At 36.1% G+C, this 22,030-nt stretch overlaps 1 pseudogene; it reads left to right on the top strand.

Annotated features, from left to right (window-relative positions):
• Positions 1–996: 996 nt before the first annotated feature.
• LOC118021964 overlaps positions 997–22,030 on the top strand; it is a 122,027-nt pseudogene continuing 100,993 nt past the window's right edge.

The following is a 22,030-nucleotide window of genomic DNA, read 5'->3' on the forward strand; positions in this document are numbered from 1 at the left end:
AAATGAGTTCTAACCTACCTATTTTTAACTAATGGAATATGATCAGAAGTGGTTGGGGCCCTCTAGCCCCACAAAGGCTTTCTCAAATCTCCATGTTCTTTCTCCTTCGGCCAACTGATGCGTATGGATATGGTGACTTTGAAAATCATAAAGAGAAGGAGACTGGATCCTGAACTATTGAATAGAGAGCTCTCAAATAGTCTGGTCATGAGCAAGAAATGGTAGCTAGCTGTGACCCTACACAGATTTAGGAGGGAAATACCTTCCTTGGTCATTACTCAAAGGTTTATATGGCTGAACAAGCTATTTGAGCAGATGAGAACTGGCTCCTCTGATGAATTTGAGAAGGAAGAGAAAGGGGCAGTCCCTTGCTTTGGGCTCTCACCAGTGTTCACCTTGACAAGACAAGCAGTGAGCAGCAACAACAGAATGATTTGAAGATGACAAAAGGACTTCCAGTCTCTAAATACCCCCTCAGTTCCTAGCCAGTAGACTTTAACTTCCCATGCTGAGACTGTAAGAGAAGGAGATAAATATCACAACAAAAAATGCCCTTGCATTTTCTTCCCTGTACTTGGTAGGCACCAAATGCATACTTATTGAGTTAAAAAGATGAATTAGAATGACTTTCCCAAAGCTGTCTCAATGTCTGTCTCTGGAAATAGAAAGCAAAACTATTTTTATTCACAAATGAATACAGAGTTGCTGACATCGGTGACATCTGGGGATAAGAAAATTTATGTGGTGGGTGATTAACACCACGGGACATCCCAAGTGGGGCAAGGTTTAATGGGCAGCTCCAGTGGTTCTCCCTATCCAAGAGGCATCAGGTTGTAGGGGAGGAAAAATAATTTTCCCTTTACCCTTCTAGGTTGTTGGCTGAGACACCCCTTTAATAAAAAACAGATTAACAGGAGAAAAACAAACAGGAATTTAATAACATGTATACCTCCTGTATGCATGGAAGAGACCAAGAAAACTGAGTAACTCCCTAAAATGGCCCAAACCACCAACCTTAAATACCATCTCCAGCTAAAGACCAAAGAAGATGGGCCATGGGAGTTTACGGGAGGCTATCAGGAAAAGCACAGCAAACAAGGGTAAGGTTGTCATACAGATTTAGGTCTTTGCCTTCCCCATTGACAAGAGTTTCTTAGAGATTTAGTCATTTTTTTCTTCTTGGTACAGAGAGGGGCATACCCTTAACAAATGAATATTTCCCTTATAAATGTAAATGTGTCTTATAAAAACGTAACCTCAACTCAATATTCAGAGCTCTTCTTATATCTGCTGTTGCCTAAAAATAATCAGCCTAACATAATCCTTATGCCAGGGACATATTTTGGAGTGACATATTCTGTTCCCCTTCAAGGTACAAAGAAGGTAAATCTCAGAAGAAGGATGCTCAAGGAACGCACTGCCAATGGAGAGAGTTGCTAAGAGCGAAGGTGAATTCCTCCTTTAAAATGAACCTCCAAATGGCCCTTGCCAGCCCAGTGCTGGAAGTGGTAAACAAATTAAAACAAACCCAATCAAGTAAGCCCTGCATTTGGATTGCACAATACTGAATTCAGGCCCTAATATAGCAATTAATGCTATTAATAATATTGCACATAATTTGTATTGAAAGCAAAAAAAAAGTGATAAAGCATTTCCTTAGGAATGTGTATTAGACAAAATTCTTTGATCTTATATTCTAAATCCAGGGCTTTAGAATTTAAATGTTATTTACTTCCCCATTCTGTAAAATGAATGGAGAACATTTCAGCAAATGATAATGTGGGATTGATGAACTTATAAATATCAGGTTTTCAGTCTACTTGGAAGAAAAATAGTACAAATGCTGAAGTATTGCTATTCAAAGAGAATGATGAACGCTTTACTTCCAGATACTTATTTATGGAGTAGGAAACAGTTGCTTTTTTTCTGTATTTCTAGTTAGAGGAAGTTACCAACACATGAAATGCAGTAGGTCACTCTTCAAAATTGACTCATTTCCACTTTAGCAACAAGTCCTTGAACTAAGGAAATTCTATAAGCTGGTCAATTTGTTCTCAGAACCAATTCTAAAATGATTCGGTTGGAAGCACAGATGTAAAAGATTCAAACACTGAACTGAATCCAAAAATATTGCGCCAATCATTTTCATTTTGCCAGATTCAGCTGACCGCTTTTGCTTCTTCCCAGAACTTGTGACCAGCTCTGATTCTAAAATGTAAGGATGAGGATCCATAATTAGCTCTCTGATACCAAATTACCAAATGCCCTGAATTTTCATGATTAAATACTGTGGACAAGGACTGATAGCTACTGTAGCATTCGAGAATCAGCCTGATTGGCTCTCTCCTTGCATCTCCAGCTGTATCTTCTAGCCTTCCCCCTGAGATGGCTTCCGTATTCCCCACTCTCCAGGTGTCAAGTTGTGGTTTCCAGATAGGCCCTGCTTTCTCTTCTATACCTTTGTACCGGCTATTACCACCGCTTACCTAGAGCACCCTTTCTTTTCCCCCATTTTGTTAATTCCTATTAGTCCTTGAAAATTTCCCCAAAATGCCTTCTCAAGGAAACCTCCGAGCAGACAGTATAGAAGTTTATCTCCTGCCATAATTCTGTCACAGCACCCGTCACAAGGTGTAGTAATTATTGGTTTAACTGTAAACTCCTAAGGTGCCAATGGGGCTCATTTAAATCTTTTTGAATGAATTAATGAATGATAGCAGAAAGCCAAATTTTAAATTACCATCGTCATAAACTCCATGATAAATTGAGGTGAAATTGTTGGATTAAAATATGCCTCTTCTACAGGACTGTGAACCTTTAAAGGACACCCCCCAAGCCCAATACCCAGAATATAGATGTATAGATGCTCAATGAAGGAATGTAATCATGTATTTTATCAGATTTACCATCATTACTATTACCAACAGTGGTATAGAAGATGAGCCCATTCTCTCCACAACATGCCCTGCCCCTATGTCTGGTGCATTAATACATTAGTTCTTCTCAATATTGCATTCCATTTTCCCTTCGGTGAATACACATCTACAAATCTTATACCAGAGAGTGGTGTTGGTTTTTGATGTTCTACTTTCATTAAAAGCTCCTGGAATCAGAAATGCTTAAGCATTCTTAAGAAGAAGTAGAATTAGGAAATTTTGCATCATGCTAATTTCTATGTAGTTGTTGAACACATTCATCCATTTATCTAACCCATTTTTGCCAAGTGTTCAATGCACTGTACTAACCTGTGTAGGACTGAAATTGTAAATAAGACACATAGTGTTTTTTATCATGGAATCTATACATCAAAAGAGCATAAAGAAAAATGAGCACATCCTCGGGATATAGTTGAGAGCTATAAAAAGAAGTGAAGATATTTACCCAAACTGTGGAATATCCATACTTCTAATGTCTAACCATCGGTCTATCACTGAGTGGAATTTAGACAAGAATGAGGCAATGAAACTAGTTACAGAGCTTTTTCAGCAATTTGGGTTGATTGGGTTCTCTATAGATTTAGAAGGTAAAATGAACAGGATTAGATAAGCATGTAAGTGAGAGAAATAAAAGTGCAAGATGACATCTGCATTTCTAATTGAGTAAACAGTAGTGCTGGTAGCCACTGAAATGGGGAAAAAATGAGAAAAGCATGTTGTATAGTTAGCAGGGAGGAGAGTTGATGAGTTTAGTTTTGCATATATTAATCTACATACCTGGAGAACATCTGTGTGGAGCTGTTCAATGTGTAGCTGGATCTCAAAGGTTTATAGTTGGTAGTCACCTGCTTAAGGAAAATCACTGGAGCCATGAAAGTAAACGTGATATCCTAGGAAGAGTGTACAGTACAAGGGAAAAAATGGCCTAGGATATAATCTATAAATATTTACACATAAAACATGAACAGAGAGGGGCACCTGGGTGGCACAGGCAGTTAAGTGTCAGACTCTTGGTTTTGGCTCAGGTCATGATCTCAGGGTCCTGGGATCGAGCCTTGAGTCCGACTCCATGCTCAGCGTGGAGTCTGCTTGAGGTTCTCTCTCTCTCTGCCCCTCCCACTCATTCTCTCTCTCTCTCTCTCCCTCCCTCTCTTCCCAAAATAAATAAATAAATCTTAAAAAAAGAATAAAACCATGAATAGAGAAATAGGGGCCATCAAAGAAGCCAGGAGGGAACAGTGAAATTAGGAGATTATTTTTTAATTTTTTTTATTCTTATGTTAATCCCCATACATTACATCATTAGTTTTAGATGTAGTGTTCCATGATTCATTGTTTGTGCATAACACCCAGTGCTCCATGCAGAATCTGCCCTCCTCAATAACCATCACCAGGCTAACCCATCCTCCCACCCCCCTCCCCTCTAGAACCCTCAGTTTGTTTTTCAGAGTCCATCGTCTCTCATGGTTCATCTATCCCTCCGATTTCCCCCCCTTCATTCTTCCCCCAAATTAGGAGATTATTAAAAGCAAAATAAGAAAGAATTATATTTCAAGAAGAAATGTCATTTGAGAGCTACAACTTGATAAATGCTAAAAACAACTCATTGGTCTTACCAACAATGTGGATGTCAATGATGTTGGCAAAAATTAATGGAATAACAGAATCTTTGGAAGAAAATGAATCTTGGCAGAAACAGATAAAACCTACTGGGGAGAATAATTTAAAGTTATTTAAATAATTTTAAAATGGAGAGATATTAATGTAACTAGAATTAATATGTCAGTAGGGGAAATCCTTTCTAAGCATGTAAGGACTGACAATATAACCTTGTAGATAAAGTACTGGGTTTGATTTCAAATCTCAGCTCTTCACACACTACCCATCTATGGTTACTTCAATACATTGTTTTGAGAGCTTCAGGTCTCCTGTTTATAAAATAGGCATAATAATGCTAGCTATGCATGGGTTTTGGAAAAATGAAGCCCCCAACATAATGTCTAGGACAAATTGGGCCCTGAAGTATGTGAATAAATATAAATTATTAAAATAAACAGGGTCTTGGACTGTCGTCTGAGTAAAGGGACTAAGAAAGCAGGCAGGAATTCGAAAGTTGCCTGGGACATGGGAAAAAGATGGGTAAGAGAGATGAAGAATTAAAGAAATCATGCTAGGAAGAAGGTTGGGTGACCCTCGATGCCTGGGATGAAGATTTTAGATTTTATTTAAAGAGGAAGTGAACACACACAGACTAGCAAGATAGCAAGTTCCTTCCCACTGGTTATAAATCTCTTTGAAGGCAGAAAATTTGAAGGATATAGCCACAAAACTATCATCTTGATCATCACCATCACTGTTATTATCATCTCAACTAATATTCTTGAATGTTTTCCATATGCCAGGGGAAGAGTCAAGCCTTCCTATGCATTCTCTCATGCAATCCTCATCACGATCCAGTGAAGCACGCACTACTATTATCCTCATTTTAATGATAAGAAAATAGGCACTTAAGTAAGCAGCACTTACTTCACTCAAAGGGCACAAAATCAATGAGGAGGAGACCCGGAATGAGTATGTTGCTTCAAGGAAGGGGTATTCAAAGAACATTGAGGTAAAAACCCATTACACAAATCATATCACTAATTCTTCCAGTATTCCTAAAACCGAAGTTATTTTATCTATCTGAAATCTGAAACAGAGGGGAAAAAAATGTTCCCAGGCAAAGACACAATTAGTAGTAGAGCCAGGCAATGGCTAACTCTTCTCTTCTGGGTGTTTTTCTTACAACACAGATCTTTTTACTGCCCAGTAAATGAGGAGTGAAGACACACATTTTGCTTTCAAGCCTTCAAGGAGCTGTAATAAAGACTTGGCATGTATGATGTGAAAAGTGTTGTAGTCTGATCTTTACCAATACAGGGGGACTTCTGGTTCTTTTTTTTTTTTTTCTTTTTTTTAACCCAACATAGAACAATTCTATTATTCTTAATATGGACACAGGTCTTTCTTTCCTTTTTTTTTTTTTTTTTAAAGATTTTACTTATCTTTTTGAGAGAGAGAGAGCACCAGCAGGGGCAGGGGCAGAGGGAGAAGCAACTCCCTGCTGAGCAGGGAGCCCGACGTGGGACTTGACCCCAGGACCCTGAGATCATGACCTGAGCCAAAAGCAGATGCTTGACTGACTGAGCCACCCAGGCGCCCCAGGACACAGATCCTTCTGATGTTCTCTTTTATGTTATCCTATGGTCTTTGCCATGAGTGAAAATGTATTTCTCCCTCCTACATCCTCTCTCACATCCTTACTTGCAATGCACTTGAATTTTACCTGATAGCCCCTTTATCTTTCCATTTTTCTGGAGTCTATCATTCCCTAATTCTGTAAATTTCTTATATATCAAACCCAAGCCCCATGGTTGATCACATAAGCACATTTCACCAAGTCTATAACTGTATTATGCCCAGGCTTTGCCAACTGTCTGCATGGTACATTTATCTTCTAGATCAGTAGGACTGTTTGTCTTTTTACTCTTACAGTGGAATGGCCAAACCCCTAGATTAAAGAACAAAACTCAATGGATGAAGCCACGAATTCATGATCTCTAATCCTAACTGACCACGTGGTGCCACACACCCATGCTTTTTTGTCCTTGACACTTGGTTTAACTCTCCTCCGCTCTGTTACAATTCCGAAATGACAACACTCCTCTCCAGTCCTCAATCTCCATTTGATCTTAGAAGTTTGCTTGCATGATATTTCATCAAGGAGACTGAGGCCATGAAAGGACAAGCTGCATCAATTCAGCCATCAACGCTTCCTCTTTACTGACTGCTTGTCTGAGGTGTTTTTCTTTCTGTACAAGATCAGAGCTTCCATCTTGACTCTTCGTTTGATCCCATTCTGCTTCCTTTGGACTTTCGTTCCATGAGATATGCCTTCTCCCTCCTGTAATTTTTTCTAATTATTATTTTTATTTATTTTTTAAAGATTTTTAAAAATAATCTCTACACCCAGTGTGGAGCTCGAACTCCCAACCCTGAGATCAGGAGCTATATGCTCCACACACTGAGCCAACCAGGCACCCCTGTTATTTTTTTTTATTATTATTATTTTTAATCAAATGTTTTTTTAGAGTAATTTTAGATCTACAGAAAAATTATGAAGATAGTAGAGAAACTTCCCATATACCCTATACCATGTTACTTTTATCATTAATATCTTATTTTAGTATATGGTACATTTATCACATTTAATGAAGCAATATTAATACATTGTCATTCATTAAAATCTATAGTTCAGATTGTGTTCCACAGTCCCATCCAAGATATCACATAATGTTTTGTTATCATTTTTCCATAACTTCCTCTGGTTGTGACAGTATCTCCAGCTTCCTCATCATGGTGGGAGTTTTATTTTTAGCACTGTTTTATATTCTAACACTATGAGATGTTCCAGGCTCATCTTGTGTGTTTCATGTCCCAGTCCTCGCATCAGTCATTTATCCAACAAGCCCTTGTTACCTATATTGGAAAATGGAATTAGAAGCCCAGAATTAGGCACTAGGTCTCCTCGTTGTTACTGCAGTGTCATTACCTCTAGGCCCTCTGAGCTATCAGAGCAAGGAAATATATGCATCTATGCCAATCTGTGTATATGCACATATCTTGTATACATATGCAGTTTTTTCTATATATAATATCTGTATCTATACTAAGCTAAGCATATGTTCATACTCATGTCCATAATTCAAATCCATCATCATTCTAGACTTCTTCTGTTGCTAATTTGTAATGTTCCACTCCAACAATAAGAAATTTGGCTTCCAACACATACCATCCCTCTACTTGATTGTTCAGTTGCAGTATACGTATACAGTAGTTTCAGAATTGTTGATCCACTGGGAAAGCAATTTATCAACTAGAGTACAGTTCTTATGTACAGTTCCTTTGCCTTAACTTTTTACAGACTCCACTCATTCCCAAAGTTACTTAGGTCAATCTCTCCTCTCCCTCTTGAGAGATACATTTTTTCATGTTTCTTTTTTATTTGTTTCGTACATTTCTAATAAGATTAGAGTCATCATGACATTCCACATTTTATCCTGAAATCTCCTGGCCTTTTGAATGACTTTTTAAACTAGTGTGCATTACTGTTCTCTCTTTTTGTGGTAGAATTCTGTAAGTTTTGACAAATACATTGTCATGTGTTGGCCATTTCAATATCACACAAAATAGTTTCAGCACTTTAAAATATCTCCTGTGCTTCACCTGCTCAACCCACCTAACCAAGAACCCCTGGAAACTAGTCATCTGTATTATCTTTACTGTTTTGCCTTTTCCAGGATATCGTATAAATAGTATTACACAGCCTTTTCAGACTGGTTTCTTTTACTTAGCAATATACATTTGCAATTCATCCAATATTTGCAGTTTGTTTATATAACCATATATTAAAGGATATTTTGGTTGCTTCTAATTTTGAGCAATTATAATTGAAGCTGCTATAAACATTTGCAGGCATGCTTTTGTGTGGACATAGGTTTTCAAATCAGTTGGTTAAATACTTAGGGGCAGGACTGCAGGATAAGACAATATTTAGCTTTGTTAAAAATTGTCAGACTCTCTTTCAACATGGTTCTACCCCTTTGCATTCCCACAAGCAGTGAATGAAACTTTCTTTTCCTCTGTATCCTTGCCAGCAATTGGTATTGACATTGTGGCAAGAGGGGTAAAGAGTTAGCTATTCTAATAGGGGTATAATGGGGTCTTTCTCAATGGCAAGTGATGTCATTTCTCAAATGAATTTCTCAAATGGCAAATGATGGTAAGTATCATTTCATATGCTTATTTACTGTCCGTATATCTTTTTTGGTGAGGTATTATCTGTTCACATCTTTTTTTGTTTGTTTTTCAGTTGAGTTTTATAAGTTCTTTGTTTATTTTGGATACAAGTCCTTCATCAGATATGAGTTTTCCAGAAGTTTTTAATTTAAAAGTCTAATTTAACAATCTTTTTCTCTCATGGATTGTACTTTTTATATCATATATTGAAAACTCATCATTTTATCCATTTTATCATTTTATCCATTTTATCCCAAGATCACATAGATTTTCTTCCAGGATTTTGTCTACAAGTTTTATAGTTTTGCATTTTACATATAAATATGTGATACATTTTTATTTAAGTTTTGAAGAGTGCAAGGTCTGTATCTAGGTTCCTTTATTTATATATGGACACCTAATTGTTCTAGCACCATTTGCTGAAAATACCATCCTTTCTCTAGGGAATTTTTTTTGCTCCATTGTCAAAGATTATTTGACAATGTTTGCGTAGTTATTTATGGGCTCTCCATTGATCTATGTGTCTATTCTTTCACCAGTACCAAACTTTCTTGATTAATGTTGGTTTATAGTAAGTCTTGAAGTTGGGTAATGTGAGTCCTCCAACTTTAATTTTCTTCAGATTGTGTTGGCTATTCTGGGCTTTTTGCCTCTTGATATAAACTCAAGAGTCAGCTTGTTGATATCTAAATAGGTTGCTAGTATTTTTATTGGAATTGCACTGAATACATAGATCAAATTGGGAAGAATTAACATCTTAACAATATTGAGTCTTCCAACTCATGAATGTGGAATATCTTTCCATTTATCTGGACCTTTCTCACTCTTGTCATCAGTGTTTTGTAGTTTCTTCATACAGATCTTATGCGTATTTTCTTAGATTTATACCAAAATATTCCATTCTTTTAGTGCTATTATAAATAGTATATTTTAAAATCCCAATTGTTTATTGCATAGATAATCTTGCTATCTGTCAATGAAGATAGTTTTATTTCTTCCTTTCCATTTTGTATACACTTTATTGTTTTTCTTATTCTACTGGCTAGGGCTTCCAGTACAATGTTGTTTAGGAATGGTGAGAGAGAACATCCTTGCCTTTTTTTTTTTACCTTAGGGGGAAAGCATCTCACCATGAAGTAGTATGTTAGCTACCGGTTTTTGGTAGATGTCTTTTCAAGCTGAGAAAGTTTCACTTTATTTCTAGTTTGCTGAGAGTTTATAATCAATAATATGTATTGGATTTTGTCAAATACTTTTTTAGCAGCAGTTGATATAATCATATGAGTTTTCCTCTTTAGCCTGTTGATATGGTAGATTACACTGATTGATGTTCAAATGTTGAACCAATCTTGACTATCTGGAATAAATTCTAAGTGATCACAGTATATAATTTTTTTACATTATTGGATTCAACTTGCTAATATTTTATTAAGGGTTTCCATCTATGCTCATGAAAGATATTAGTCTATCCTATCTTCTTGGTTAGCTTGGCTGGAGGTATATCAGGGATTTATCAGAATTTTTTAAAAAATCATATTTAAAAATCTTTTCAAAGAATCAATTTCTGGTTTCTTTGGTTTTTTTTAAATTATTTTTCTGTTTTCAATTTCATTTATTTCTTCTCTAATTTTATTATATCCTTTCTTCTCCTCGCTTTCAGCCTAAATGACTCTTCTTCCTCTAGTTTTCTCAGGTAAGAGTTAAGTTTATTGATTTTTTAAGTCTTTCTTCTTTTCTAATGCCTAAGTCTCCCTCTAAGCACTGCTATCACTGCTGCATTCACAAATTTTGCTGTTTTGTACTCATTTTTATTTAGTTAAAAATATTTTTAAATTTCTCTTGAGACTACTTCTTTTATGGGTTATTTAGAAGCATGCTTTTTAAAGTTTTTAGATATTTAGGGGTTTCTATATATCTTTCTGTTATTAATTTCTAGTTTAATTCCAGTGTAGTATGAGAACATACTTTGTATAATCTTGCATTTTATTAATGTCATTAAGGAGTACTATGCCCCAGAATATGGTCTATCTAGGTGAATGATCCCATGTGAGCTAGAGAAGACTGTGTTTTCTGCTGTTTTGGATGGAGGCATATAAATATCAATTAGATCAAGTGATTGATCATCTACATTCTTCCCAATTTTTCTGCCTGTTTGATCTGTAAGTTATTGAAGGAGGAGAGTTGGAGGTCTCCAGCTATTAGTTTGTCTATTTCTTCTAGTAGTTCTTGGTTGGCGTGTTCAGGTTTAAGATGCTATGTCTTCTTGGAAAATTGACACCTTAATTCTAAGTAATCTCCTTCTTTATCCCTGATCATCTGCAGTCTGCTTTGTTGGCAATTAACATAGCTACTCCAGCTTCCTTTTGATTGGTGTTGGCCTGATATATCTTTCTCCTTGCCTTTACATTTAACCTAAGTGTTTTTTAATTTAAAGTCAGTGAGTCTTGATTGTTTTTTTTAATTTACTCTGGAAATCTTTGTCTTGTAATTGGTATATTTAGACCATTCACATTTAAAGTGATTATTAATACAGTTGGATTAATAACTTATCATGTTCATATCTGTTTTCTACATGTTGTATTTGTTCTCCCCGCCCCCCGGTCTTCCCTGGTTTAACTGAGCATTTTATATGACTCCATCATATCTCCTTTCTTATGATATCAAATAAAGTTCTTGAAAGAATTTAGTGATTGCTCTAGAGTTTACAATTCAGCATTTATCTAATCAAAGTCCACCTTCAAATAACACTGCACTATTTCATGTGTAGAGACAGTGACTTATCATAGACTCTTTCTTCCAATTTCCCATTCCTATCCCTTTCAACAGCGGTTTCCTTTATCCATGTGCTATAATCGCACAATACCTTGTTACTATTATAACCTTAAGTAATTATCTTTCAGTTCAATTAAGAATAAGAGATGATTTTTTATTTGGCATTTACTTATCCTTTCTCTCTGCTCTTCTTTTCATCTAGATCCAAGTTTCTTACCTAAATTATTTCCTTGTGCTCGAAGAACTTGACTTTGTGTTCAGTATTTTATCTCAACAGAGCCTATTAGAGGACCTGGCATTTTGCTAGCACTCAATAATTATTTTGTAACAACTGCACAAATCTGTTAGGTGAGAAAAATGTGTTATCACATGATGTTATTATCTATTTACAACTATCATTATCTCTCTACATCCAACAGACTCGAATTTCCACAAAATAAGACCATATATCTGTATATCTAATTCACAATGTCAGGTACAGTGTCTGACACAACTCGGTAAGTATCTGTTGAACTGAATTATTGCTGCAGTAGGAATATTAATATTATACATGCAAACGACCTTCTAATTATTACTTTGTGCATTGTAACTATTACATTAATATATCATTAATATCATTTTAATTTGCTGAATGGCCCTCATGGAAAATAAGAGTTTGGGGCATTTGCCTCTAGTTGGGGGCTTCAACTGGAAACTAAGAGTAAGCATGACTAGTAATAATTCTTTACATTTGCCTATTATTTGTAATTTTGTGAATGGTTCAGCACACATGGTCCCATTAAGATCCCACAAAAGCCATTTGCTTTTTCTCTCTCACACAAGTATGTTTTAGTAGATGATTTACTTCTTTTCCTCTATAAATTTCAGACTTTATTGCCACATGGAAAAAAAAAAAATGAGAAGTAAGTTGAGCCTATGCCGAAGCCTCATGATTTCATAGCACCTAGGGAACCCTTATTACAATAGCCCCACATAACCATCCCTCCAAACATTAGAAATGATATTAATAATTAAAGCTATCACTTAAAATATTTAAATTAAAAATTACAACTGAATTGCATAAATCTTGATTAAAAAATTGTTACCTGTTGCATGAGAATGTTGCGTGAGATTTGATATTCCCTGCAGGGCTTATCTGTCTCTTGGTTCTCTATGGAGTAAAAAGCATCATCCGTGAACAAATTTAATAATCCATGATTTAAATAAGTGCCTACAAAGCTAGCATTAATATATATTTTAATATATTTATTTACATGTATTTATTTTATATTTATACATTTTATTACATTTAGTATATTTTATATAATAATATATATTGTAGCAATTTCTAAATAATCACCATGACCTAGAAATAATAATGACCCTTTTAAGTTCCTCAAGAAAGTTTATCTTCCTCAAAATGAACAATTGGTACTAAAGGACACCGTGTTTTTGTTTTTTTCTAATCTAGTAACTTAGGTGTCATTGTAAGTCCAAAGCTTCTTGAAGGTTGAAGATAGTGCTTCTTTGGTTGGCAGGGTCATGCCTGGTGGTATCCTAGATCCAGCCAAACTTAAGCTGAATTAATCATCTTCTTTCTGAAATACAAACAAGCAAGGAGATTTTTACTTTGTTATAGCCATGAAACATATTAATGATGCTTCAGTATTGAAAATAGTGAACACTAATGATAACAGTCAAGAATAACCCAAAAATTAAAGGGAGATTTCAAAAGGTAACTAATCCTATGGTCAATATCCTTCTAATACTAACTAGAAGAAGGAGAAAAAAAAAAAAACTTGAGTAAACCCAAGAGATGATTGCAAATGAGGAGATTATATACTCAAGACTAGAAAGTTAAAAACAGAAAAATTGCAGATGGATCTTGAGAGTTTAAGATGTAAAAGAAAATCAAATGAATGAGATTTAATTTAGATAGACAAAATGCCTTTATTTAAGAAGAATAATGCCAACGGGTCTTATAAATCAAGTGAATACCAATTAGAAGCCAAAATAGAAGAGAAAAACCACAGCAAAGTAGGGTTTTAATGTCAAAGGATATAACTAAAGATTTATAATTTGGAAAAATTCCACTTTTTTTTAATAACAGAGTAGACAGTTTTTGAAACAGGTTTTTATTCCTCATGTAAAAGGTAAAACATTAACATTTGAAAGGAGTACACTAACCGACTGTACTCACTCAGGACCCAGAATAATTCAGTTTAGTTCAATAAATATGCATTTAGGGTTATTGAGTGCCAGGCATTGGTTTAGACACCAGGGGTTAAAGATTAATAAAATATGATCACTACCCTTGATGACTTTAGAGTCTAGTTAGGAAAACGGAAAGATAATCAGATTATCCCAATAGATTATTATGAACATTAATTATATTACATACACTAAGTGATAATCAGAGTTCAGAGGATGTAACAAAGATGGGGCAACAGTGATTATAAATGTTAGGTTGGTTCACCTGGATCAAATATACCTCCTTAACATTTTCAAGGCTCCTCTTAATTCCAGGTTTTATGAAACAAAGATTGCTGAGAAGAGCTATGAATAAACAGCAAGCAAAAAACTATAAATGAAATGTAAACAAAGGCTAACCACTGAGACATTGTAACTCGGAACAGACAACAAACTTCACAAATTGTTTTCTCTTGTGTTAGTACAAAGTCTGTTTTAAATTGCTAGTCACATAGAGGTAGGAAAGAGCAAATGGAGGAAATTCCTGAATTGCTTCCTTTAAGTGTGAAGTTAGGACTTCTGCATGTGACTAAGATGAAATAATTAAGACTACACTTAGTGCCAACTGAGAACAACTTAAAAATGGAAGGAATAAGAAGATAGCAAGAGGGGAAGAATGAAGGGGGGGAAGTTGGAGGGGGGAGACGAACCATGAGAGACTATGGATTCTGAAAAACAAACTGAGGGTTCTAGAGGGGAGGGGGTGGGGGGATGGGTTAGCCTGGTGATGGGTATTAAAGAGGGCACATTCTGCATGGAACACTGGGTGTTATATGCAAACGTATAATCAAAACACTACATCAAAAACTAATGATGTAATGTATTGTGATTAACATAATATAAAAAAAACTACTTAATTAAAAAAAAAACTAGTGGGGTTCCTAGGTTTCTAGAGGTGAAACTCACAAAAGTGAGGGTCCGCCCCCCAACAAGCCTAAAGGCTTTCTCACTCTCAAGCTAATAGACAGCGTCTAGTAGTTTGTCAAAATCATCATTTAATTGCTCCTATCATTATATGGCTACAGGTGCTTCTGCTACCAATATACAGATCTCCACTAGGATGCTCTGGATTCACCTGACACTCCAGATTTCCACAAGGCAGTTTGTCCAGAGACCTCAGTTCTCTGCTGGGTCCAAGAAGCATCCTTGATTTTCAGTTTGTTCAGCTTTGTCTTGTGTTAAGTATGGGAGGGACACTCCCGATCTCTCTAATTATCAGAGCTGATACCAGAAGTCAGAAATTAATAAATTAAAAATAAAATTTATAAAATAATAAAAGATATGAAATATTTGGGGATAAACTTGACAATTTATAACATTATATGCTAAAAACAATAAAACATTGCTGTATAAAATTAAAGAACCCTAAAATATTGAAAGAGATATATCATATTCAGATGCCAGGAGATGCAATATTGTTTAGATTTCACTTCTCAACAAATTGATCCATAAATTCAATGCAATTACAATAAAAAAACCCAGGAGTGTTTCTTTTTCAATAGAAATTGACAAGCTAATTTTAAAATTCATAAGGTAATGCTCATAACTTAGAATAGCCAAGACAACTTTGAAAATGAATGAAGTTGGAGGAATACTACTACTTAATTTCAAAACGTATTTCAAAGCTACAGTAATCAAGATATTGTGTTACTGGTGTCAAGACAGACTGTGAGATCAGGGAACAGAATACGAGGTATGGCACAGAGCCCAGAAATAGACCCATATATATCGGGACAACTGATTTTTTTTTTTTTTTTGAGAAGCCATATTACAGATTTATTCATAATCGGTAATTTTATTCAGATGTGTATCCATGAGCATTTCTCATTATATTTTCTTTTTTTTTGTATATTTATTTATTTTTTTTATTCTTATGTTAATCCCCATACATTACATCATTAGTTCTAGATGAAGTGTTCCATGATTCATTGTTTGTGCATAACACCCAGTGCTCCATGCAGAATGTGCCCTCCTCAATACCCACCACCAGGCTAACCCATCCTCCCACCCCCCTCCCCTCTAGAACCCTGTTTGTTTTTCAGAATCCATCATCTCTCATGGTTCGTCTACCCCTCCGATTTCCCCCGCTTCATTCTTCCCCTCCTGCTACCTTCTTCTTCTTTTTTTTTTCTTAACATATATTGCATTATTTGTTTCAGAGGTACAGATCTGAGATTCAACAGTCTTGCACAATTCACAGCACTTACCAGAGCACATACCCTCCTCAGTGTCTATCACCCAGTCACCCCATCCCTCCCACCCCACCCCCCACTCCAACAACACTCAGTTTGTTTCCTGCGATTAAGAATTCCTCGTATCAGTGAGATCATATGATACATGTCTTTCTCTGTTTGACTTATTTCACTCAACATAATACCCTCCAGTTCCATCCACGTCATTGCAAATGGCAAGATCTCATTCCTTTTGATGGCTGCATAATATTCCATTGTATATATATACCACTTCTTCTTTATCCATTCATCTGTCGATGGACATCTTGGCTCTTTCCACAGTTTGGCTATTGTGCACATTGCTGCTATAAACATCGGGGTGCACGTACCCCTTCGGATCCGTACTTTTGTATCTTTGGGGTAAATACCCAGTAGTGCAATTGCTGGATCATATGGTAGCTCTATTTTCAACTGCTGCACCAGCTTGCATTCCCACCAACAGTGTAGGAGGGTTCCCCTTTCTCCGCATCCCCGCCAACATCTGTCGTTTCCTGACTTGTTAATTTTAGCCATTCTGACTGGGGTGAGGTGGTATCTCATTGAGGTTTTGATTTGGATTTCCCTGATGCCGAGCAATATTGAGCACTTTTTCATGTGTCTGTTGGCCATTTGGATGTCTTCTTTGGAAAAATGTCTGTTCATGTCTTCTGCCCATTTCTTGATGGGATTCTTTGTTCTTTGGGTGTTGAGTTTGATGAGTTCTTTATAGATTTTGGATACTAGCCCTTTATCTGATATGTCCTTTGCAAATATCTTCTCCCATTCTGTCGGTTGTCTTTTGGTTTTGTTGACTGTTTCCTTTGCTTTGCAAAAGCTTTTTATCTTGATGAAATCCCAATAGTTCATTTTGGCCCTTGCTTCCCTTGCCTTTGGCGATGTTTCTAGGAAGAAGTTGCTTCGGCTGAGGTCAAAGAGGTTGCTGCCTGTGTTCTCCTTTAGGATTTTGATGGACTCCTGTCTCACATTGAGGTCTTTCAACCACTTGGAGTCTATTTTTGTGTGTGGTGTAAGGAAATGGTCCAGTTTCATTCTTCTGCATGTGGCTATCCAATTTTCCCAACACCATTTGTTGAAGAGACTGTCTTTGTTCCATTGGACATTCTTTCCTGCTTTGTCGGAGATTAGTTGACCATAGAGTTGAGGGTCCATTTCTGGGCTCTCTATTCTGTTCCATTGATCTATGTGTCTGTTTTTGTGCCAGTACCATGCTGTCTTGATGATGACAGCTTTGTAATAGAGCTTGAAGCGGGACAACTGATTTTTAACAACTATGTAAAGGCAATTCAGTGAGGAAAGAATAGTCTCTCAATAAAAGTTTTGGAATCATTGAATATCTTTGTGCAAAATAAAACAAACAAAACACTTTAATCTATACTCTGAGCCATATGGGAAAATTAACTCAAAATGGATCATAGATCTAAATTTAAAACCGAAAACTAAAAACCTCTAGGAGACAATATTTGTGACATTAAGTTAAGCAAAGGTATCTTAGATAAGACACAAAAACCTTAACTACTTTTGGATTTAGTTAGGAAAATTATCCTTGAAATTAGTGCCATCTGGAAAACTCCTTTTAAAATACCTTGTGAAGAACATATTAATACATTATATATGGTTACAAAGGAAAACAAAAGTAATCACTTGTTTCAAATACTTCATAATTTATAAAAAGGCCATACATGTATGGAAACACAAACTCTCAAACACAAATAAGCATAGCTCACAGAAAGATGCACTATCAACTAGCTCAGATGGCCATTGTAAAACAGACTTAGCATGATTTCGATATAACATACAAATAATTGATTTTTTGTTTTACTTTTTATTTGAATGCTGTAACATTCAGAAAAAGAGAGAGAGAGCAACACAGAGTAGCTCCTTTGCCTTAGGTGATATTCATATTTTTTTAGAAGTATGATGTGCTGGTCTTTTGATTTGTCAACTGACTATATGCTATGATATTCTAGTTAATAAATCAAACATTAATCTGGGTGTTGCTGTGAAAATATTTTATAACTGTAATTGATGTTTATTGATTTTAGGTGAGGCAGATTATTTTAAATAAACTGGGTGGGCCTGACTAAATCAGTTGAAAGCCATAAGAGTTATATTGAAGTTTCCCTGAGGAAGAATAAATTTCACTTGTGGATCTCAGCTTCAGCCCATACCTGGGTTCCAGCTCATCCTTCCTGACTACCTGCACTATGGGTTTTGGACTTACCTAGCCAACCCCTGCAAGAGCATAAACCAATTCCTTGCAATAATTTTTTTTTTGAAGAAAAACCATGCTTTTTTGTATTGTGGTAAAGGATATATAATATAAAATACCATTTTAACTCTTTTTAGTATACAATTCAGTGGCATCAAGCACATTCACAATGTTGTGTAACCATCACCACCATCCCTCTCCAGAACTTTCCTCATGTCAAACAGAAACTTTGTCTCTGTAACCACTAACTCCCCGCTAACCAATCCCCCCCCCCCCCGCCCCTGCTAACCTTTGTTCTGCATTCTTCTCTATGAAGTTTGGCTATTCTACGTATCACATATAAGTGTCATCATGCAGTATTTGTCCTTTGGTTTCTGGCTTATTTCACTTAGCATAATGTGATAAATCCCTGAATATGTATCGCCTTCTGGTTTCACTTCTCAGGTAGAACCCTAACTGATACATATAGAATACTCATAAATAGACTAATTTGTTCAAGACACAGCTTTCCCTGACCGCCCAGCCCATAACACTGTTTCTAGACAGAATCAGTGGCTCCCTCTTTGCCTCTCCATATTCCTTATACATATTCTTTTAATAGCAGTGATTAGTTTGTATATTTCTCTTCCCCATTTGATTGTGAGCTTTTTAATCTTATTCATCCTTACTCTTCCAGCACCTAACAAATTCTTACTGAAAATTAATTAATTAACTAATACAAATTTTTATATTAAGTGAGTGACTCACATCAATATCGTCTCTCTCGCGGGGGAATTTGACTTTTACTTTTCGCAAACACTTGTCTTTGTGTACAGCCTCCAAGATAATTGTTTGTTTCTATTTGGGACAATCATACTCTCAGTTTAAAAAGATCACTCAGAATTCAAATCATCTATGCTACTTGGCTACAGTTACTTAGCAATTCTGAGCCGAAGCACACAGTGTTCTCAAAACACCTGTGTTAGCATTCACTCCAAATATACACACAACCCCACACATTGCCAAGGACTTGCTACAACATAAATTCTAGAACATTCCTGTACTGATTCCAGGTCTCTATGTAATTCTTACTTTGTTAATGGTAAATTTTGCCTTTGAACTTTGCCACAACAACTCCATCTGAAGTCTTCAAAAATATTTAGAAAGGAGTTTGGGAAAATGGAATGGCCCAGAGGCATTTTGTACCACCAAATAAACATGCTTCTTTTTGGACTTTTTATTTAATATTCGAAAGATGGCAAATAAGACACGCCGTGGAGCCACAACACAGGAACTAAACAGCAGCTTCACTTGCTGGATCTGTGACTGCCCATCAGGAAATATTTGTGCTCCTTAGTCCAGCCACAGTTGAAATATTCCAGCTTGTTTATTGATTGAAACTAGAAAACCTTTGACACAGGGCCTAGACAATCTTACTTATCAGGTTAATGTCTAGAGAAAACTAGGAGGAAATTATATTTGTAATTAATTTGCCTTTCGATTCCTCTTCTTAAGAACAAATAATGAAGATAATCTAAGTCTTTACTGCATGGCCTAATGGCATTGCAAAGAAAAACAATAGCAATAGAAACCTTATATACTTTATTTCCATTTCTCTTTTGCTCAGACACAATTCTTCCCACACGTGTTTGTGTGTACGTGTGTGTGTGTGTGATTGCTGGGGTTTTACTGAATTGAGCCACTTTTACAAATTCTCTGAAGTGAATGGTCACAGGGAAATCAATAGGAATTATTTATGTTGTATTTCAAAAAATAAAAATCCAGCAGAGTATATTTCTTGCAGAGCTTAGCTAAGAAAAGTTGGTCAGATCTCCCCTTGTAATCAATGTCACATGTGAAAATCTCTACATTACTGTAACTGCCCTACCAGCTCTTAACAGGAAAAATATCCAGAGTCATAAGCACTGAGTATCTCAAAAGGACGTCCACAAAGATTGCACTACCTTTTATAATTAAATTTTGTCCCATTGCCACTCAAAATAAGTCACAATTTTATTTATTTGAACTCATTCTAACTCACCATTAAAAAATGATGCCATTTTCATTTGTTCCTTTCATAGTAATGACAGTTGTCCTATGGAGACTTGTCTGGTTTCTATTCTTTCTTTCTCTCTCTCTCTCTCTCTCTTTTTTTTTTTTTGTCTATGAAAATCTACAAATAACTCATGTTTACATTTTGGGGTTTTTTTGGTTGTTGATTTTTGGGGGATTTTTTTGGTATCACAATAGGGATTTATTTTTGTTGACATCAGGAAAAGACTCATAGATATCTACAATCTAAAGTTGATGATGTTTTAAATGACCAAGTCCTTATTCTCCAAGTGCTGTATAATTCTCATGATTTCCAGAGAGGCTAATTGTGCATCCTGAATGTCCTAACATTTATGCTCTGATTTATGAAGTAGAGATGTAAAATGTTTTTACTTTAAAGGGTGTGCATTGACAGCTTGTCAATGTCTGAACCGAGAAAACGTAGAACTCTCCAGTTACCACATCCACCAACCCACCAAGAAGCCAGGACAATTTGGCCTCATTGTGCCATTAGTTGACAGAGCCATTATGTTTATTGGTGAACTGAAGAAAGGGACTGGTAAGATCTCCGTCCTCCGGGACCTTATCAGTTCAAGTCAGAAAGCCATATATCAAAAGTGGAGGGTGCCTTCAAATACTTCATTATCAAAAAATGACTTTGGAACACAGAGTAAATTGACTTGCTACCGAATTCCTATCTGTAACCTTCTATTTAAATAGGTCTCACTGTGATAACAGTGACAACAAATATCAACAATTTGCCCTTTCTGATGTAATTTCTTTTTATTTTTTATTTTTCTCTTCTCCAATCTTTCTCCCCTTTGCCCAGGCATTTCTGTAGCGCATGCGCGCGTGCGCGTGCGCGCACAGACACACACGCACACACACACACACACACACACTTCTTTTTTAGCCCTTTCTCCCATAGTCATTGTGATAAACACATACCAAGCATCTCCACTGGACATAACACTTTACTGAACACTACAGATACATAACTGAAAATAGAGAGGATTTCACCCTTGACTCCTAAAAAGTTGGCTCATAATTAAAGATTCCAGATAAAAATCACTAATAGGAGCTGAAGCAACAGTATGTATTCCTAGCACCGATCAACCTCATGCCAGCATGCCTGGTGGTGAAAGCACCATGATGGAAAAATAATAGTAGGAACTCAGTGGGGAGAAAGTCCCCTCTACTTGATAATCTGTTATCCTCCTTCACCCTTATATAATAGGCATTGAACTTGATCCTGTAAACATGCCAAGAAGAAAAGCCCTCAACAAGCTTACCAACCCATTGTTTCATGTTAATTGGTCCTAAATTTCCAGTTGATTGATAAATCCTTGCTGACTAGATATCACAGCAAGTAATTCTGTAGACCAGTGACTAACAATGTACTGAACACATAGAAGGTGTACAAAATGCTACACTGAATGAAATTTGAATAACCATACCCTCTTCCAATCATTTCACTTGTCATGAATTTGACACAGTCATTTCTATGTGAAAACGTGTGCGTGCACGCATAGCAACATACGCATGTCCACAGACACGTTTAAAAAAATAAATTGCCAGTATTTGAAAAAGGTAAGGAGATTGGGTATTTATAATGTGGATCATATATAATTTAGATGGAGAAGACCCCATTGAAAAGGTGTGAGCAATAGTTTAAAATGATGGATAGACCACAGTCTTCTAGAGAGGATGAGGGAAACGGTTCCAGGTACTTCTTCTTCATTTCCTTCTTTATCAGTGGAGTTTTTCAATCAACCTAATCTGGT

The sequence above is a fragment of the Mirounga leonina genome, unplaced genomic scaffold, assembly GCF_011800145.1.
Source record: "Mirounga leonina isolate KUSES-001 unplaced genomic scaffold, KU_Mleo_1.0 Mir_175, whole genome shotgun sequence".
NCBI lineage: Eukaryota > Metazoa > Chordata > Mammalia > Carnivora > Phocidae > Mirounga > Mirounga leonina.